The 9418-nt window shown below is 36.6% G+C and overlaps 1 non-coding gene across 1 annotated transcript; it reads left to right on the forward strand.

Annotated features, from left to right (window-relative positions):
* The first annotated feature begins 489 nt into the window (after positions 1 to 489).
* On the forward strand, positions 490 to 597 carry LOC148564565 (small nucleolar RNA R71). The gene has a single exon (XR_015883888.1). It is a non-coding gene; the product is annotated as a small nucleolar RNA R71 (small nucleolar RNA).
* Positions 598 to 9418: the final 8821 nt, after the last annotated feature.

Consider the following 9418-nt stretch of genomic DNA (forward strand, 5'->3'; position numbering starts at 1 on the left):
TCCACCATTATTAAAGCCTTGTTAAGGCTTTTGTTGATCCTTCCATGAGAAATTTGGATGATTTCTCCATGAGGGATTATAGGTGTTTCGATAGGATTCACCAATGTAATTCACCTCTGCTATTGCAGGGTTCTCAGGATCAGAAGCTTCTTCTTCAGAATATGCCTCTTTAGTACTGTTAGATGCGGTTTGCAATCCATTCAGACTCTGAGAAATCATATTGACTTGTTGAGTCAATATTTTATTCTGAGCCAATATGGCATTCAGAATATCAATTTCAAGAACTCCCTTCCTTTGAGGCGTCCCATTACTCACAGGATTCCTTTCAGAAGTGTACATGAACTGGTTATTTACAACCATGTCAATGAGTTCCTGAGCTTCTGTAGGCATTTTCTTTAGGTGAATGGATCCACTTGCAGAATGGTCCAATGACATCTTAGATAATTCAGACAGACCATCATAGAATATATCCAGGATGGTCCATTCTGAAAGCATGTCAGAAGGACACTTTTTGGTCAGTTGCTTGTATCTCTCCCAAGCTTCATAGAGGGATTCACCTTCTTTCTGTTTGAAGGTTTGAACATCCACTCTAAGCTTGCTAAGATTTTGAGGAGGAAAGAACTTGGCTAAGAAAGCCGTGACCAGCTTATCCCAAGAGTTCAGGCTATCTTTAGGTTGAGAGTCCAACCATATTCTAGCTCTGTCTCCTACAGCAAACGGGAAAAGTATAAGCCTGTAGACCTCAGGATCAACCCCATTAGACTTAACAATATCACAGATCTGCAAGAATTCAGTTAAGAACTGAAAAGGATCTTCTGATGGAAATCCATGAAACTTACAATTCTGTTGCATCAGAGAAACTAATTGAGGCTTTATCTCAAAATTGTTTGCTCCAATGGCAGGGATTGAGATGTTTCTTCCAAGTAAGTTGGAATTTGGTGCAGTAAAGTAACCAAACATCTTCCTTGCATCTCCATCATTGTTATTATTTTTGGCCATGTCTCCTTCTTTTTCGAAAATTTCTGTCAGATTTTCTCCAAAGAGTTGTGCTTTAGCTTCCCTTAGCTTTCTCTTAAGAGTCCTTTCAGGTTCAGGATCAGTTTTAACAAGAATGTTCTTATCCTTGTTCCTGCTCATATGAAAAAGAAGAGAACAGAAAAGAAAATATGGAATCCTCTATGTCATAGTATAGAGATTCCTTATGTGAGTATAAGAAGAGAAGAATAGAAGAAGGAAAAAATAAAAATTTGAACACAGAGGAGAAGAGTGGGTTCGAATTTTTGAGTAGAAGGGAAGTGTTAGTAGATAAATAAATAATTAGAAGGAGATGAGAGAGGGAAGAATTCGAAAATTAAATAAAATAAAATAAAAATATTTTTATTTTTAATTTAAAATTAAAGTTAAAATTCGAAAATTTTAAGAAGAAAAATGAAATTAAATGAAATTAAAATTTAAGACAATTAGTTAATTAAAAAGAAATTTTGAAAAAGAGGTTAGTGATTTTCGAAAATTAGAGAGAGAGAATTAGTTAGGTAGTTTTGAAAGAGATAAGAATCAAACAAGATAAGATTAATTGAAAAAAAGATTTGAAAATCAATTTTGAAAAGATAAGAAGTTAGAAAAGATTTTGAAATTGATTTTGAAAAAGATGTGATTGAAATTTATTTTGAAAAAGATTTGAAAAAGAAATTTAAAAAGATTTGATTTTGAAAATTAAAGTTGATTACTTGACTAACAAGAAACAAAAAGATATGATTTTAAAATTTAAAGATTGAAGCTTTCTTACTAGGCAAGTAACAAACTTAAAATTTTTGAATCAATCACATTAATTGTTAGCATTAATTTTGAAAATATGAAATAAAAATAAGAAAAAGATTTTGAAAATAAATTTTGAAAATTTCGAAATTATGAAAGAAAAAATGAAAAAGATTTGATTTTTGAAAAAGATTTGAAAAAAGATAGAATTTTTAAATTGAAAATTTGATTTGGCTCATAAGAAACAACTAAATTTTAAAAAATTTTGAAAAAGTCAACTCAAATTTTCGAAAATTTATGAGTGAATAAGGGAAAGATATTTTTTTTATTTTTAAATTTTTAATGAAGAAAGAGAAAAACAACAAAAAGACTCAAATTATGAAAATTATGAATCAAAACACATGATGCATGCAAGAACACCTTGAATGTCAAGATGAACACCAAGAACACTTTGAATGTCAAGATGAACACCAAGAACATATTTTTGAAAATTTTTAAGAAAAGAAAAACAAGCAAGACACCAAATATAAAAATTTTCAAACTTTAGACACTAACAAATTGAAAATGCATATGAAAAACAAGAAAAGACGCCAAACAAGAAAAATTTAAAGATAAAAAAAAGAAGATCATGAAGAACATCATGCATGAGTTTTCGAAAATTTTAAGAAAAATAAAAAATATGCAATTGACACCAAACTTAAAGATTGACACAAGACTCAAATAAGAAACATCAAATTTTTTTTTTTGTTTTTATGATTTTATTAAATTTTTTTGTAATTTTTCGAAAATTAATTGGAAAAAGAAAAATAAGGATTTCAAAAATTTTTAATAAGAATTCCAGGAATCATGCAATGTTAGTCTAAAGCTCCAGTCCAGGAATTAGACATGGCTTACTAGCCAGCCAAGCTTTAGCATACATAGTTCAAGCATGAGAAGAGGAAGCCTCAGTCCAAAAAAAATTAGACATGGCTTTACAGCCAGCCAGGCTTCAACATGTTATCTTAAAACTCTAGAATTCATTCTTAAAAATTCTGAAGCCATAGAATAATTTATTTTATATTTTTTTTGAAAATTTTTTCAAAAAATAAAAATAAAAATAATAAAAACAAAAAGCTTAAAATTAAAATAAAATTTACCTAATCTGAGCAACAAGATGAACCATCAGTTGTCCAAACTCGAACAATCCCCTGCAACGGCGCCAAAAACTTGGTACACAAAAATCGTGATTGTTCATTCCTTGGTAACAACACCAAAATCTTAATACACACGTTCATAATCTTAATTCTTTGTCACAACTTCGCACAACTAACCAGCAAGTGCACTAGGTCGTCCAAGTAATAAACCTTACGTGAGTAAGGGTCGATCCCATGGAGATTCTCGGCTTGAAGCAAGCTATGGTCACCTAGTAAATCTCAGTCAGGCGGATTCAATTGGTTATGGAGATTTGATAATTAAAATATAATTAAAATATAAAATAGGATAGAAATACTTATGTAATTCATTGGTGAGAATTTTTGATAAGCGTATGCAGATGCTTTTATTCCTTCTGAACCTCTGCTTTCCTACTGCTTTCATCAAATCATTCATACTCCTTTCCATGGCAAGCTATATGTTGGGCATCACCGTTGTCAATGGCTACATCCCGTCCTCTCAGTAAAAATGGTCCAAATGCACTGTCATCGCACGGTTAATCATCTGTCGGTTCTCGATCATACTGGAAAAGGATTCAGTAAACCTTTTGCGTCTGTCACTACGCCCAGCACTCGCGAGTTTGAAGCTCGTCACAGCCATCCCTTCTCAGATCCTACTCGGAATACCACAGACAAGGTTTAGACTTTCCGAATCTCAAGAATAGTTGGCAATAGTTCTAGTCTATACCACGAAGACTTTGATCATAGATCAGTAGGCTAAGAGATATGCATTCAAGCTTGTTTGCATGTAGAACGGAAGTGTTTCTCAGGCACGCGTTCATAAGTGAGAATGATGATGAGCGTCACATAATCATCACATTCATCATGTTCTTGTGTGCGAATGAATATCTTAGGGAAGAAATAGGCTTGAATTGAATAGAAAAACAATAGTACTTTGCATTAATTCATGAGGAACAGCAGAGCTCCACACCTTTATCTATGGTGTGTAGAAACTCTACCGTTGAAAATACATAAGAACAAGGTCCAGGCATGGCCGAATGGCCAGCCCCCTAAACGTGATCAAGAGATCAAAAGTGATACAAGGATACCCTAAAAAATGATCAAAAGATTTCTAACATGATAGTAAAAAGTTCTATTTATACTAAACTAGTTACTAGGGTTACAGAAATAAGTAAATGATGCAGAAATCCACTTTCGGGCCCACTTGGTGTGTGTTTGGGCTGAGCATTGAAGCTTTCACGTGTAGAGGTCTTCCTTGGAGTTAAATGGCAGTTTGTAACTTGTTTCTGGCGTTTAACTCTGCTTTGCAACCTGTTTCTGGCGTTTAATGCCAGAATAGGGCAGAAAGCTGGCGTTGAATGCCAGTTTGTATCATCTAAACTCGGACAAAGTATGAACTATTATATATTGCCGGAAAGCCCTGGATGTCTACTTTCCAACGCAATTGAGAGCGTGCCATTTGGACTCCTGTAGCTCTAGAAAATCCACTTTGAGTTTAGGGAGGTCAGAATCCAACAGCATCTGCAGTCCTTCTTCAGCCTCTGAATCTGATTTTTGCTCAAGTCCCTCAATTTCAGCCAGAAATTACCTGAAATCACAGAAAAACACACAAACTCATAGTAAAGTCCAGAAATGTGATTTTTATTTAAAAACTAATAAAAATATATTAAAAACTAACTAAATCATAATAAAAACTATGTAAAAATAATGCCAAAAAACGTATAAATTATCCGCTCATCAAGGGAAGTGGTATTTACGATTAGAGCCAAGTAGCAAACCAAAGTCAAGTATTTACAATATTCACATATTTACAACAACCAAAATAGTAGCACTCATTACACTTAAAGTGAACTCCCAGGTAATGGCGCTAAATTGCATATAGGTTAGAAACTTGATTGTCCAAGAGTGGAATTAACATTGTGAATATAGTCCTAACCCGACAAGTTGGCCATTGATGAGCGAATAATTTATACGCTTTTGGCATTGTTTTTAGTATGTTTTTAGTATGATTTAGTTAATTTTTATTATATTTTTATTAGTTTTTAAATAAAAATCACATTTCTGGACTTTAATATGAGTTTGTGTGTTTTTCTATGATTTCAGGTATTTTCTGGCTGAAATTGAGGGACCTGAGCAAAAATCTGATTTAGAGGCTGAAAAAGGACTGCAGATGCTGTTGGATTCTGACCCTCCTGCACTCGAAATGGATTTTCTGGAGCTACAGAATCCCAATTAGCATGCTCTCAATTTCGTTAGAAGGTAAATATTCTGGGCTTCCAGCAATATATAATAGTCCATACTTTGCCCGGGATTTGATGTCCCAAACTGGCGTTCGAAGTCAGCATAAAAATTCTGGTGTAAAAACGCCAAAACTGGCACCAGAATTGGAGTTAAACGCCCAAACTGGCACCAAAGTTGGCGTTTAACTCCAGGAACAGCCCAAGCACAAAAAAGCTTCAATGCTCAGCCCAAGCACATACCAAGTGGGCCCCGGAAGTGGATTTTGCATCATTTACTCATTTCTGTAAACCCTAGGCTACTAGTTCTCTATAAATAGGACCTTTTACTATTGTATTCTCATCTTTGATTAGTCTTATGCTATCTTAGACCTTTATGGGGGCTGGCCATTCAGCCATACCTAGACCTTGTTCTTATGTATTTTCAACGGTGGAGTTTCTACACCCCATAGATTAAGGTGTGGAGCTCTGCTGTTCCTCATGAATCAATGCGAAGTACTATTATTTTTCTATTCAACTCATGCTTATTCTTGTTCTAAGCTATTCACTCGTACTTCAACCTGATGGATGTGATGATCCATGACACTCATCATCATCATCCCTTATGAACGTGTGCCTGACAACCACCTCCGTTCTATCTGCGAGAGCTTGAGTGTGTATCTCTTAGCCTTCCAATTTACGACGCATGGTTGCCTCTCCTGACAACAGATCCCTCCATTCTGTGCGATCAGAGTCTTTGTGGTATAGGCTAGAATCAATTGGCAGCATTCTTGAGATTCAGAAAGTTTAAACCTTGTCTTTGATATTCCGAGTAGGATCTGGGATGGGATGACTATGACGAGCTTCAAACTCGCAAGTGTTGGGCGTAGTGACAGACGCAAAAGGATCAATAGATCCTATTCTAACATAAGTGAGAACCGATAGATGATTAGCCGTGCGGTGACAGCACATTTTGGACCATTTTTACTGAGAGGACGGAAGGTAGCCATTGACAATGGTGATCCCCCAACATAAGCTTGCCATGGAAAGGAGTATGAATGATTGGATGAAGGCAATAGGAAAGCAGAGGTTCAGGAAGAACAAAGCATCTCCATACGCTTATCTGAAATCCCTACCAATGAATTGCATAACTATCTCTATCCTATTTTATATTATTTATCTTTTAATTATCAAACCTCCATAACCATTTGAATCTGCCTGACTGAGATTTACAAGATGACCATAGCTTGCTTCAAGCCGACAATCTCCGTGGGATCGACCCTTACTCATGTCAGGTATTATTTGAACGACCCAGTGCACTTGCTGGTCAGCTGCACAGAGTTGTGTGAAAAGTGTGCGATCACGATTTTGTGTACTAAGTTTTTGGCGCCGTTGCCGGGGATTGTTTGAGTTTGGACAACTGACGGTTCATCTTGTTGCTTAGATTGGGTAATTTTATTTTATGTTTAAGCTTTTTATTTTTAATTTCGAAAAATTTAAAAAAAATATATTTTTCTTCAAAATTTTTCTTAGAATGAATTCTAGAGTTTTGGTACACGAAATCGTGATCGCACACTTTTCATACAACTCCATGCAGCAGACCAGCAAGTGCACTGGGTCGTCCAAGTAATACCTTACGTGAGTAAGGGTCGATCCCACGGAGATTGTTGGCTTGAAGCAAGCTATGGTCATCTTGTAAATCTCAGTCAGGCAGATTTAAATGGTTATGGAGAATTGATAATTAAAATATGAATAAAACATAAAATAGGATAGAGATACTTATGCAATTCATTGGTAGGAATTTCAGATAAGCGTATGAAGATGCTTTGTTCCTCCTGAACCTCTTCTTTCCTATTGCCTTCATCCAATCATTCATACTCCTTTCCATGGTAAGCTGTATGTTGGGGGATCACCGTTGTCAATGGCTACTGATGAGTATTTTGGTGAAAAATAAATTTCTCCCAAAACACACAAATCTAACCGGCAAGTGTACCGGGTCGCATCAAGTAATAATAACTCACGGGAGTGAGGTCGATCCCACAGGGATTGATGGATCAAGGAATTTTAGTGGGTGATTAGTTTAGTCAAGCTAACATTGAGTGATTTGAGTGACCATTGAAGCCAACAGAATGTAAATGACAAGGAAAATTAAAGTGCATAAAGTAAATTGCATTGAAACTTAAAGAGCAAGAAATGTAAATTGCATGAAAGTAAAGGGGATTGGGTGCAGGAAAATTAAATGAAAGCAGTAAATCAAAGCTTAGAACAATTGCAAGAGAAATTAAAGAAAAGTAAATTTCAGAAGCCAAGAGAAGGTGAAGTAGTAAACAGGAATGGAAATTCAATTGTGCAGAGAAAGTAAACAAGAAAATTTTCAAGGTGAGATTGAAACAGAATTTCTTTAATTCTCAACCCAAGATTCAAAACGAAATTGAAAACTAAGAGAGAGCTCTCAAATCCTAATGCTCCCTCGTGGAGCCAGCCTCCCTTTACAAATATGAAACAGATGCCTATTTATAGGCATTTCTACAAAATGAAAATGAAATTAAAAACAAATTACAATTAAATGAAATTCCTATTTTATCTATTTCTTGTGCCTTTGAGTGATGATCATTTGGGCCCTTGCTCTTGATGGAATTGGGTTGATAAAGGCCTTGGTTGATTGCTCTTGGAGTTTGAAGAGGAACCGAATTGAACCGGGTTGAGTTTGCAAAAGTTGGACCAAAAGTTGGAGCTAAAGTTAGGGGTCTAACTTTGGCTCCAACTTTTCATAGCAGCCCACAAAACTTGCTGGTATGAACGTTGGTGCCAACGTTAGGGGTCTAACTTTGACCCTAACGTTGGCCTCCCTTATGCACATTTATGGCGCCAACTTTGTCCTCTTGTCATGTTGCCAATTTTATGCCCAATATAGACTATCATATATGGTTGGAAAGCTCTGAATGTCAGCTTTCTAACCCACTTAGAATCACTTCAATTGGACATCTACAACTCAAGTAATGATCATTTGAAGAGGGCATGGTTGCTGGCTTTGGTGTGCAGCGTTTGAGGTAACGTTTGCCTCAAACGTTGGCGAAAACGCCAGTTCTGGAGGCTCAAACGTATTGTCCACCCCATACTATTATACATTGTTGGAAATCCCTGGATGTCTACTTTCCAATGCCGTTGGGAGCACATTATTTGGAGCTCTACAGCTCGAGTTATACTCCGTTGAAGGTGCAGAGGTCAGTTGGCCTCACTGCAGGTTGCCACCATGTTCGTTTATGCACATTGCGGGGTAGTTTTCTCCCTCAATTTTAGTATCCACCATGCAGTGCCATATATGCTTGGAAAGCTCTTGATTCCTACTTTCCAATGCTTCTTGAATCACCTCATTTGGAGCTCTGTAGCTCAAGTTATTCTTGTTGGAAGTATACCCCTTCAAGCTGTTGTGGTGTGTGGCGCCAACGTTAGCCTCAAAGTTAGGGGGCTAACGTTGGCGCAAACTTTTGCTCCTCCCCTTGTGAATTTCATGTGCCAACATTAGCCACCAAGTTAGGGGGCTAACGTTGGCGCAAACTTTTGGTGCCCAGGGAGGTTCTCTTCATGCCAACGTTAGCCTCAAAGTTAGGGGGCTAACGTTGGCGCAAACTTTTGGGGCCCAGGGGTGAATTTCATGTGCCAACGTTAGCCTCCAAGTTAGGGGTCTAACTTTGAGGCTAACTTTTCACCCAAAAGTTTTTGCTTCCTGGTTCAACTTATTCCATTGTCCTCTCTTTACTCCTAGCTATTCCTTCTTGCTTCACCCTTTCTCCAAGCCTTCTTCACCTATCATTAATCAACCAAACACATCAAAGCTATGCTCAAAATCATGAGATATTCATTCTTTCATAATATGTGACAATTTTAGCATAAAACCTCATGAAATAGCATGAATTCATACATGGTTGATTAAATCAAAGGAAGCATGAAAATCTACCCACTTGGCTTGCTTATGGCTCAAGAAAGTGCATAAAACCTATTGAAACTAAAGAAAAAAGGCATAGAAAAACATGACATGATGACATGTCATCAGCTACCGTCCGTCCTCTCAGTGAAAATGGTCCAAATGTGCTGTCACCGCACGACTAATCATACGCCGGTTCTCACTCATATTGGAATAGGATCCATTGATTCTTTTGCGTCTGTCACTACGCCCAACACTTGCGAGTTTGAAGCTCATCACAGTCATTCTATCCCAGATCCTACTCAGAATACCACAGATAAGGTTTAGACGTTCTGGATCTCAAGAATGCTGCCAATTGATTCTAGCTTATA

Source organism: Arachis ipaensis, chromosome B5 (genome assembly GCF_059453495.1).
Source record: "Arachis ipaensis isolate K30076 ecotype BB chromosome B5, ASM5945349v1, whole genome shotgun sequence".
Classification (NCBI taxonomy): domain Eukaryota; kingdom Viridiplantae; phylum Streptophyta; class Magnoliopsida; order Fabales; family Fabaceae; genus Arachis; species Arachis ipaensis.